The sequence below is a fragment of the Tupaia chinensis genome, unplaced genomic scaffold (genome assembly GCF_000334495.1).
Source record: "Tupaia chinensis unplaced genomic scaffold, TupChi_1.0 Scaffold000558_1, whole genome shotgun sequence".
Classification (NCBI taxonomy): Eukaryota; Metazoa; Chordata; class Mammalia; order Scandentia; family Tupaiidae; genus Tupaia; species Tupaia belangeri.
The window spans coordinates 193,901-205,860 of NW_006160070.1; the positions used below are offsets into that span (position 1 = coordinate 193,901).

The 11,960-nt window shown below is 53.4% G+C and overlaps 1 pseudogene; it reads right to left on the bottom strand.

The window, feature by feature from the left end:
* Window positions 1-2,061: 2,061 nt before the first annotated feature.
* LOC102468523 (adenylate kinase isoenzyme 6-like) lies at window positions 2,062-2,735 on the bottom strand (annotated as a pseudogene).
* Between the last annotated feature and the right edge of the window lie 9,225 nt (window positions 2,736-11,960).

Sequence of the window (11,960 nt, forward strand, 5' to 3'; positions counted from 1 at the left end):
CCTCTGCATCCCACTGCCTTGCCTTTCAGCTTCAGCCAAATGGCCTGATGGGTAATTTGTTATAAAACTCTTTTGGCAAAACCATCTCCTCCCCAAGATGAAGAAGACTGACGTTCTCAGCTCTACTTCATATGCTCCGTGGAGTCCTGGCTTATTGTTTGATTACATCCTTCTCTTCTGCGAGCAAGACAGGAAAAGGCCCCCTTCTCCCGCAGCACGTGTGACAGCATTGCTAAGTGACAGTGAGAAGTAATTAGCACTCGAGTCCCACTGCCTACAACCCGTCTGCAGCGGCTCCCTCACTCCCTGTCAAGTCGGGAGCCAAGCACATGGATAATTCATGCTTCACTCCGTCTGCAGGGGCAGCCTGGCTGCAGCCGGGAGAGGAGTTCAACTGAGAGGGGTGGTTTTCCTTCCGCGGGAGCGTTCCACACATGGGACTAACTACCGTGAGCAGCCCAAAGGGGCTCTTCGGGACACATGGGGATACTCCCACACCCGGCCCACAGCAGAACCCCAGGCCTCCCTAGCTATGCAGCCCTCGTTCCCTCCTGAATGCTCTGCTGAAGCTTCCAGGCTTATCTGCCCATGCCAAGTGCGGAAGGAGCACGTGAAGGCATGAGGCAGTCAGATGCCACTCTCAGTCGTCACAAGGACAGGCAGACCTGTTATGGAGGAGGAGGAGGCCACAAAGCCAGCTTTGGCCTGGTTCAAAGGACAGCAAGGCAGGGTGGCGGGCATCACCCAGGGCAGGGAGCCACAGAGTGAGAGAGGCCCCTCAGCCACTGAGCGTGTCTGCCTAACAGCTGAGGGGGATTCCAGGAGGCAGGAGGGTAAGGAGGAAGCCCCTCCCCCCCAGAGCTCTGGCTCTGGGCTTACCCGGGGCAACTGGCAGTCTCTCTGGGTTTGATATGCAGAACGCCTTCCCGTCTTTGAGGAACTATTCTAGGTACTGGGCATGCATGCTCAACAAGACAGGGCCTCAGAAATTAGCTAAGCTCTCCCTGTGTGTGTATGTACGTGTGCACATATGTGTACTCGTGTGTCTGTACACGTTTGAGTGTGTGCATGTGTGTCTATACACATGTGCATGTGTACTCGTGTGCCTGTACACGGCTGAGTGTGCACATATGTTTGCATGTGCACTCGTGAGTCTGTACACATTTGAGTGTGCACATGCCTGTATACATTTGATTGTGTACTCGTGCTTTATACGCATCTGTATGTGTACACGTGTGTCTGTACGTGTTTGCACGGGCTGTACACTCCTGGGCTCAGCGAGGTCATGTGGTTGTGCTGCTATTGTCTTCTTACACACAGAAATCAAGGCTCAGGGTGGTGAGACTGCCCACGCCCACCGTTAGTAATCACAGAACCGGCATCTATTCAAGGGATCCCTTATCCTACCCATTTATTTAACAAATGTTCATCGAGCCAACGCTATTTGCTAAGTTCAGAGACAATGAGACCAATTCTGTGTGAAAATCCTCCCCTCTCCGAGACAGTCATTCACACCCTCCATGCTACTCTGCTTGGTCTGCAAGTTTGGCTCGATTATATTAGCCATGACGTAGCTTTCCAGTTTTCTGTGCATAATGCGTCATGACTTTCCTGACAGCCCAATAGCTCCCCGTAAGTTGGGTCTTTGAGTCCTAGGCCAGCTTCATTGGAGGGCATGCCACACTGCACAAGTCAGGGACAGACTGGCTGCAGGTCAGAAGGTTATTCCTAGACTCGCAGTCTGTGAGTGGGCTGGGATGACCTGGAGACTCACCTGCAAGGTTACTGCAAAGTCCGACGTAGATAGAAGCTGAGCTGCTGGCTCTGTCTCACCACCTCTAGACGCAGCTGAGGGTGACTTCAGATGGGGCAGCTGCCTCTGGTTGCCATTGTAGCCTAGCTGCAAAGAGGACGGTGTACATTTGCTGACATAGAAACTCGGAGCGTGGTGGTTTTCTTTTTCTTCCTTCCTTCCTTCCTTCCTTCCTTCCTTCCTTCCTTCCTTCCTTCCTTTCCTTTTCTTTCCTTTTCTTTTGATTGTAAAGTGGCCAGTGTTATAAATTAAGAATTATGACCTTTGATCTGCTCAGTCCATATCAAGATCTGGTTTATATCAGCCTCTAGCTCTTCTGGCCTACTGCGGGCAGCTGATGCACTATTTCTTCCTTGTAGGATGATGTGGCTTCTTCACAAAGCACTTGAAAACTCTCACACGGATTATTTTCTTTTAGTTTCTTTTCACTATAACCCCTCGTTTCAGGTCTTTTGTACAGTATGCTGTGATCGGTTCTCAGCACAAAAACTACATGAGACCAGCGTTCAGGGAAGGAATCACAGGCGTGGTAATCAACAACACCCCCACCTTCTCTCATGTGGTTTTCTGCTCATCAACGACTGTCTTCATCTCAAACGGGACAACCATAGTCTTCGTCATAGCCACCAAACAGCTGCCGTCTCGAGCGAAATCACCCACATTACTGTATGTCAGTCCTGATCTGGACACGAGTTCTTTGCCTAGTGTGGGCTCCAGCCCCTGGAGTACCGGTGAGCAAGATGGAAGCACCATAGTCTTCGCGGTGATGTCTCCGGGCACCTCGGCTCAGGCGCTGCCGGAGCGCTGCGCACCACGGGGAGGGGCCGGAAGGCAGCTGGTTGGAAGGTTTTATCTTTTTATTCTTTCTTAGATAAGTATCAACCAGAGAAAATGCATAGTAAAACTCACCTAGGGTTTTCATGGTTGCATAATATGGATCACACTCTCAAGGAACCGAAATAAAATCTCCCCACTAACATGCTCACGCTTTGGTCATTGTTTAGGAGAATAACGATGAGAATTTCAGAAAGCTTTCAGATGGAACTGAAGAACTCATGCTTAATATTTATGATGTAGAAAAGGCCTGAATTGGAATTCCCAAAGTCAGGATATAGGGAAATGCAGAAATTTCTCTAGGGATTGCTTGACGTAAACCAAATTGGATTTTCTTTAATTTCACCGGGATGTAGATTGAACCCAGAATAATGCAAATGTTTGGCCACTCTTGGTGACTTGAACATGCATTTCGTTTATTTGACATGTTCTAAAATTCGGTGTGCGCCAGCCAGTTGCATGACGGTTAAGGCCGACTGTGCTGTTCAATCCCACACCCAGCAGCATGGGAAACATACCAGGTGTGTGTACGTATGGGCCTGAACTCCCAAAAGGAGAACAGAGAAGGGATTGCAGCATGCCATTCCCCCCTGGGGGGTGATTTCTCGCTTTCTGTCTCTCTGTCTTTCTTATTTGACATGTTCTAAAATTCGGTGTGCGCCAGCCAGTTGCATGACGGTTAAGGCCGACTGTGCTGTTCAATCCCACACCCAGCAGCATGGGAAACATACCAGGTGTGTGTACGTATGGGCCTGAACTCCCAAAAGGAGAACAGAGAAGGGATTGCAGCATGCCATTCCCCCCGGCCAGCCCCGATAGGAGAATTTGCTCACTTTTCCTTTCTCTTTGTTTCTCTGTGTGTGTCTCTCTCCAGTGAACACACTCTAAATCGAATTTTTCAAAAAGTTGCACAGTACTCGCAGGCTCTGGTGAATGGGTCAGTGGCAGGGGCTAGGACGACCTTGGGTGGGTGAAGACAGAGAAGGTGGGCTGCAATGCAGATGCAGGGAGGATCTCTCAGGGAGAGGCAGGGTGGATTTGGGGGGTGGGAGAGGCATGCTGTCTTCAGAGCCTGTTTGTTATTCATAGGAGAAAGTGAAATTTTGCAGAAATAAGATAAATGTTCCATGCAATTGCACAAGTCTTCTTGTCAAATTAAAAACACAAATGGTGTAGCAACAGCTTAAATATTTTCTACTTTCTGTACCACTTCTGGCAAAAAGAAGAAGAGAACGTGTGGAGGGGATGGAAAGGGGTATATACGTGTGTGTGTGTGTGTGTGTGCGTGTGTATCCCCCACACAGGTGAGCCTGTCTGTTGGCTTCGCGAATCAGCGGGTTCTCGTACACGACGTGGAGTGCTGCCAGGGGAGGTGTAAGAGAGTGAGAGCGCTTGCGAGAATCGTCTGTCACGGCTTCCAAGAGCATTTTGGAGCTGTTCGTTTTGTCACCGTGTTGGAGGGTGAGGAAGCCGTAATGGCATCGACTGGCACCCAGCCCCGCGGCCGTCTGGGACCTCAGCATCTGGATCCGTTCTGATCAAATAGAAACCAGATCTCTCCTGAAACAGGCCGTCACGCTTCCTTATACCGAAGGAGAAATGCACGTTTTTCACCCCAAATAAAGAGACCGAGAGCCCCATTCCTCCCAGCATCCTGCTCTGTTCAGAAAAAAGCACCCTTGGATAGGTGTGAAGACTACATTCTGAGGCTGCCCCCCATTAGCACACTTCATAGAAGATGCTGGGGGGGGAGAGCAGGGCCAGAGGGACTGGCTATGATAAGCTGTGTGCAAGGAGGCACGGGAAAGCCCACGAGAGAGTGTGTGCTCACCGCAGTGCTCATTTCTGCGCGGCCAACTGTGTTCCTCAAGTCCTCCTCCCGTGCACTGCACGCTGGCACCCACGGACCTCCCGGCTCCTGCAATTCCTCCCAGACCCTCACCCCTGAAGGTTCTGAGCCCTCAGTGGCCTTGTTTGTTTGGAGTTTGATGCCATTTTCCACGTGGAAGTCCTAAAAGGAACTGCGGAGCGTCGCTGGGCTTCGGACATCCTCCCTGGCCCGTAGCGGCTGTATGTTCCTCGCACGGATCAGGCTCGAGGCCTTCAGCAGCACGGGCGCCCTTCCCTTGTGTTTTCTGGCATGAGGAGACTCGGCTTCTTTTGCCCTGGTCTCAACTCCCAGCACCAGGAGCCAAGAACTCTAACTGCAGGGGTGGTCCTGCCCGCTGGGGGGGACAGTCTGGTATGGATGTTAGGTGTTGGGGGAGGGGAGCCACTGTTTCCAGACCCCCATATTCTGACAAGAGGAAACCTTACCACGTGGTGGCGACTGCCCGCTCCAGCGTGAGTCTTCTCGGTCCGCTCCAGGGACCAAGCCATCGTGGCCCGTGGAGCAGGAGACGAGGGTCAGTGGGAAGAGCAGAGAGCGCAGCAGCGAGACCTCCGGACCTCACTCCGCAGGTGTCTGACAGAGGTGCAAAAGTGATTCCAGGAGGAAAAGCAGGCTTTCACGAAGCCGCGCAGAGCAGTTGAATCCCCACCGGCCCAGAAAGCCTTGACCCAAACCTCACACCTTCCATGAAGATTAACCCAAATCAGCTGGAGCTAATGTAAAACTAAAGCCGTCAAAGTTCTAGGGAAAGCAACAATGCAAAGGAGGCAGTCGGGGTCTACAGCTAGGGGAAAGTTCTCAGACTTGACACCAAAACACGACCCGTAAAAGAAAAAGGGGACGCATTGCTCCTCGCCCGAATACACAATGGTTCTGCCGGAAGAGAGGGAGAAATACTCTCCACCCCAGAGGAAGAGGCGCGCCCTATGTATCCTGGGAAGGGGTAGTACGAGAGTATTTAAAGAATGTCAGAACTCCACAGTAAAGCCCCAAACTACCCAGCTAGAGAACAGGGCAGAAGATACAGAGATGCGCTTGACTGAAGAGGTGCAGGTGGAAAACAAACACGGGAAGGTTCTTAACCCCGCTAGCGACACGGAAGGTGTTGACTCAGACCACAGTGAGGCTGCTCCATCAGAAAGGCGAACGTTTGACAGAAACTAGAAAGCAGACAAAACAACAGTGAGAATACTACCTGGGGGAGAGGGTGCAGAGACACAGGCTCCTGTGTGAGGGGAACGTGAGCGGTCCGGCCACTCTGGAAACCAAACTGCACTGGCCGGACAACCCGGTGCCTGGATCTGGGCATTTATCCCAGGAAATGGAAACGTGTGTTTACCCCCAAACCTGCACGTGAGTGTTCACAGCAGCTTTCCTCCTCACACCCCAACCAGGAACAGCCCAAGTGCCCTTGAGGGGGGCATGGCCAAGCACCCGCGGCACGCTGCCAGGGCGATTCTGACTGAAGAAACAAGTTGCAGAGTTGTGTGTTAATCCATCTTACACCTTTCTGTATTTTTTAAGGTTTTTGCCATAGGACACGTACACTCATGAGAGAGAGAGACAGACAGACAGTGAGAGGGAAAGTGAGAAATCACCCTGCAGGGGAAGGCCATGCCACAATCCCCTCTCCTCCGTTCTCTCTGTGGGACTTTGGGCACACATGACACATGCCCAAGCGCCAGGTGTGATTTCTAAGCTGCCAGGTCCTAGACTCGAACAGAGGCCGGCCACGTGGGAGCCTGGCACCTTAATGGCCATGCCACCTGCCGGCCCCCATGTAACTTTCTTGAGATGACAAAAAGGTCAACGTGGAGACCGAGTCGGTGGTCGCCAGGGCTAGGAACGGGGCGGAGGCGGGTCCTCATGCCAAAGCTGCTCTCCGAGTCTCCCAGACGCTGCTCCTGACCCTGCCCACGCTGAATCTTGCTTGGTCCGCCTTCAGTTTTAAATGTGTTAAGTTCAAATCATTTTGACAAAATAAGGATAAATGAAACATAAAAGGTAAAGGATTAATTTGCACGTACGAAGGCTACTGATTGTCATATGATCGTTTTAGTTCCTGCTACCTTAATGCATTACCTGATCGTTTGCATTTCTTTTCTTATCTTTTTTGGAGAGGTTTTTGCTATAGGGCGTGCACGCTCGCCAGACAGACAGAGACAGAGAGACAGAAGGTGAGGAATCACCCCCCATGGGGGATGGCCACGCCGCAATCCCTTTTCCTCCATTCTCCTCTCAAGATCTTGGGCACGTATGCACACGCGCCCGGTGTGAGTTTTAAGCCACCGGGTCCGGGAGGCGAACCGCGATCGACTACGTGGGAGTCCAGCGACGTAGCCATTACGCTAACTGCTGGTTCCCATCGTTTGCATTTCTTACGAGGATATGTTTTTCACTTTAAACTTCATATTATAATTTCTGATTTACATGGAACTGTTGTCTGTCTTTGTGGGACATAGTGTGTGTGATAATGAAATCAAGGCTAGCACCATACCCTCGCCCCCAAAAGCAGGTTGCCTGGTCTCGTGCACCTCCGGCAGCCGTCCGCTAGCTGGTTTCTGAGCTACAAACACATGAGGTCGGCAATGCCCCTCCTTAGTCCGCAGTGAAAAGTTTGCATGAAAATGACAGTGACTGGTGGGAATATGAATTTATATAGCTATTTTGGGAAGTAGCATGACAATATGAATAAAGAAGTCTGGAATAACAATAATAAAAATCCCCTTTGTCCAGCAATCCAACGTCTATGAATTTATCTTAAGAAAATAATTGGACGAGTGTACAATGACGTATGTGCGAGGTTATTAACTGGTGCTGCTCTTAACAGTGAAAAATGGAAGTAACAAAGTATCCCAACAAGCACAGCATGGCGTCGGTAGATGCATTGTGGTTTAGTGAGCAACCGAAGCGGAGATGGCTCTTCAAATGACACTGTGTGACCAGCAGGTGACATGGTGGTTAGAGTGCTGGACTCCCACACGGCCTACCACAGTTCGAGCCCTGGGCCCAGGGACTTGAAACTCACTCCAGTTGTGTGTGTGCACACGCATGTGTGTGTGTGTGCGTGCCCACACATGCGCACCCAAAATCCCAGGAGGAGGAATCAGGAAAAGGGATTGCGGCACGGCCAGCCCCCTGGGGGTTGATTTCTGTCTTTCTCCTTGTATCTCTCTGTCTCGTCTCCAGCGAGCACACGCAAAATCTTAAGGAAAAGAAAAAGACACCGTGGCCCTGCATTTATGGAAATGAGAGGCCACCCAGGTAGACTAGTTGATATCACCGGGTCACACACGGTGTGTTGGAGACTCATACTCGCTGTAAATGCCGAGGCCGGGCAACCTTCCTCTGGAAGAGGGAAGGCCCAGCCCTACCCGTGCCGGCCTGCGTGGGAGAGCTCACCCACCACACACGTTTAAGGATGCATCCCTTTGGGTATTTGGACTTACTTTCCGTAATGATTACTTACATACATAGAAATAATAAAGTCTTCTGAGATGTGTCAGGAAGAATTTTCATTTTGTTCGTGTCTTTTTTATTTTCCAATTCTTGAAAGTTGATTGAACAAATCTGAAAAAGCAACACTGCTCGCTCTCAGTTTGATGAAGATGAGCACTCAGCTCTGAGCTCGGAGTGAGCTGGTGCCAGTGTACAGCGGGGCTCTCCGGCACCAGGCCTGAGCATTCGGGAGGGACGGTCCTCAGACGGGCATTCAGTCAGAGCAGGAGGAAGGGCAGGGGTCAGGCTGCCCCGTCCTCCTCCAGGTCCCCGTCCCTGGCTCTGCACCTGGCCCCCACACTGCTGGCTCAGTGAACAGCGTGGACTGGCTCGGCGGACTCGGAAGTGCGGCGAGCTCGGGCTCTGCCACTCCGCTGTGTTCTTTGCACCTGGGGGCAGCGGTGGCGAGGGCAGTCCTGGCCTCTGGTGGAGGCAGGTGGAGAGTGTGGAGATGGACAGTGGAGAGGAGAAAGCATGCAGAGAAGGGGTCAGGATCAAGAGAGAACAACGGTCGCGTGGGGCCACGGCAGGAAAGGTGTTGGGGAAGCAGCTTTCACACGGAAAGGGAGACCTGAGCCTGCCAGCCACTGGAGGCTCCAGGACCCTACGGAACCTCCTGCCTGGATGAGGGCAAACCCTGGGGAAGCACGTGAGAGGCGAGGCGAGGCCTCCGATGAAGAGCCCCCCGCAGGGCAGAGACACGTCGAGACGCCTCCCCTCATCCCAGTGGGACACACCTCTACCTGGGTGAGGTGGGCAGGATGGAAATGTGAGGGAGGCGGGGAGGGAGAAGTGGGGTCTGCGTGGCTATTGGGCAGGAGGGCCAGGATGTGGCTCTGACGGTCATGAGGAGCCAGCCCTTCCCCCTTGAGATGCAAGCACCAAAGTCCATCTCGGGACAGAGGCCAGACAACCGTAGCCCCAGGCCCCCAGACTCCCACCTTCCCTGACCCTGCTCAGGTGCATGCTCTAAGGAGTACCCTGTGTGCAAGATACTGCAGACTGCAGAGGAGTGGGGGGGGCTTGGGAGGGCCGGGAAGGGGTTCAGCCTCAGAGTCTGGCCACCGGGGAGCTGCCCTGTCCTTGCACTGAGCCTGAGCATCTGTCTCCTGCACCAGCATTTCTCATTCGCATGAGGGTTTTGTGATGAGGTGGTAGAGCCGGGTGATGACCACGAGTGATCACCCAAGAGGAAACCTCGTTCAATATTTAATATGCAATAACAACTGCTTGCTCGGAGCTTCTTTTCCTTATGGGCCAAGTGGGGTTTAGTGGTTGGCAAGTTCCAGTTTCATAATGAGCTCATTATAGTCTGGTCTCCTCCAAGGGGTCCTTCGTACCAGAGCAAGTCACCTCAGAGTCCTCTCCAGCTCTCCCAGCAGACACTCAGTTCTCCCAGCTCCCAAGGGGATCATGCCCACGTCTCTTCTCTGCTCCTGACCCTAGTCCTGCTTCTCTGAGCGAAGTTCCTCCATCCTTCCTGACACCTGGCGACATCCTACGGATGGAACTCCCGCTGCGCTCTGTCCCGCGGCAGGAGCACGGCATGACTGTAGCAGAGAAGGAGTTCCGCCTCGTGCTGTGCTTGGACCAACTGACTTGGAAATGGTCCAGGGCTTGTGAGCAGGCAGAGTAAGGCCCGTCCTCAGATCTGCTGAATCAGGAACTGTGGGATAAGGGTCTGGGTCCTTGCCTCGACCCCGGAGACCTCTGGCCCGGTGAAGGGCTCACCCTGGGTTCCTCCGTGATGCTGGTTCACCTGTGTCAACCTGACAGTACCACAAGGTGCCACGTTGAACGCCGTTGCTGGTGCGCGCGCGTGTGGGGTGTTCTCTCACAAGGCTGGCATTTGAATCTGTGGACTCAGCAAAGCAGATGGCCCTCGCCGAGGCAAGTGGTGGCATCCGATTTATTGAGAGCCTAGATAGGACAAAAGGTGAAGCAAGAATTCGCCCCTCTCCCTGCTCTCCTCTTCCTGCTTGAGCTGGGACACCCACCTCCTCTCCTGCTGTCGGACTGAGGCTCAGCCCCTGCTCCTCGAGCCCCTGTGAATGGCACGCTTCCATCTGTGCTGCTGGGTCTTGGCCTTTGACCTGAGACCAGACTCCCACGGGCTTTCCTGTATCCCTGCGTGCTGACGGCAGACGGGGGCTTCTTGGCCGCTGTGACTGTAGGTGATAGCTAGGTGGACAGATGACAGATTTTATACTTGTCCATCATCTATCTGTCCACCTGTCTACCTGTCACCCATCCTATTAGCTCGGTTTGTCTAGAGCACGCTGCTAATGACACTCTCCTTAAAGAAAGTAGAGCAGCCTTCATTTACACACTCATCCCCCCTTCTGCTGGGTCGCTGTGCTTTGGGGGCGGCGGGCACTCAGTCCATATCTGCTGGACAGGTGAGTGCACAGAGGCTTGGTTAGCCCTCCCGCCAGCGTGGCCATCTCTGCTGGGTAAGGGGCCAGTGACGTTCATGTACCCATGGACACGGCTTCATGCAGCATGCAGGTGCACAGGTGCATGGGCTGTGATTCCATGGCCACGCTAACTGCATCCTCAGCACGCCACAGGGAGCGGACACCCTCCAAGGAGCCTGCTGTGACTGGGCGTGGCAGGTAGGACTGGCTCTCACGGATGAGGGGCAGAGGGGGGCCACAGTGCCCCTCGGGGAAGGCCTTTGTGTGGCAGCTACTGCCTCGGCCACTTCACGTCTGCCTTTCAGTGCTTCCCCACCATGTGCAGTGGGCGCCGTGGCCCCACCTTACAGAGGAAGACGAGACTCCGCTTCAGTTTTGTTAGGAGAACGGCTACAGTGCAGATGGCCAGGGGTCTGAAGAGTTAACAGAGGGACGAAATAATCACAGCAAGGGGCAGGAGAGAGGTTCTGGGCAGGCCACCCCAGTGCTCACAGCAGGGACAGATGCCCCTGCACCTGTGCCTGCGGCCAGCCCGAGAAGCTGGTTCCCCTCTTCCCGCTGGCCGTGGCAGAAGTAGGTAGTGGGGACAGTTGTCTCTGACCCTGGCCTGGCCTTTCTCTGCCCTCGCTCACCTGCCAGCGGGGCACCAGAGAGTATCACGTCTCTGAAGGCGACGGGCCCACGTCCTGAGGAGCCACGTCCAGCAAGTCACCTTCATGAACGCGGCCTGCTCAGCGTCCCGTGTGCGCGCTAGCCATCCAGGTTGCCTCATTACCACGACGGTCCTGTCCCGGCCTAGCAGTTCAGCCTCTCAGCGCGTGCGCCTGGTCTCTGACCCCTCTACCTCATACGATGTTAATATTTGGTAGTAGCCCTAAAAATTAAACCTCAATAATTACATAAGCTGAATGAAGGTAGCGCAGTATTACCGACCAAGTGACACGGCTTCCTAATCCAGTCACCGTCACATGGGTCGACAAATTGGGTGGCATGTCACCGATGCAGCTACATCCTTTATTGCTTTGCCTTAAATAATTTAAGCCTGTTCCTTCCACAAGCAAACAGCTGTCTCTCACAGTTAGCGGTGCTCCTTCCAGCCAGATCAGGCCAGCTCAGCGACACTGCTAGAACCTGCAGGTCCCCAGGGCCCGGCAGGAGCCAAGGGAGAGGTAGGGAGACAGGTGTGGGCTGAGAAGCTGATTCCTGAGAAGAGCCTTCCAAGTACCCGGGACAGGCGAGACCAGCATTTGCTGGATGAGCTCTCTGTGAGAAGTTCTGAGATGAACGAAGTTCGCAGATGGCCACAGGCCACGGCGGCAGGAGCAGGCCACATAGACAGGCCAAGTGCTGGCAGGTGAGGGCAGGGCAGCCCCAGAGAGCCCCAGTCTGTGCGGGGCAGGGACCAAAAAGAGCTAGCCCAGGGGACGGAGATGACTACCACCAGGGTTCACGTCTCAGGGTTTTTGAATTGATGGCATTCAGTTAGTTCCCCATCAATCTCATTAAG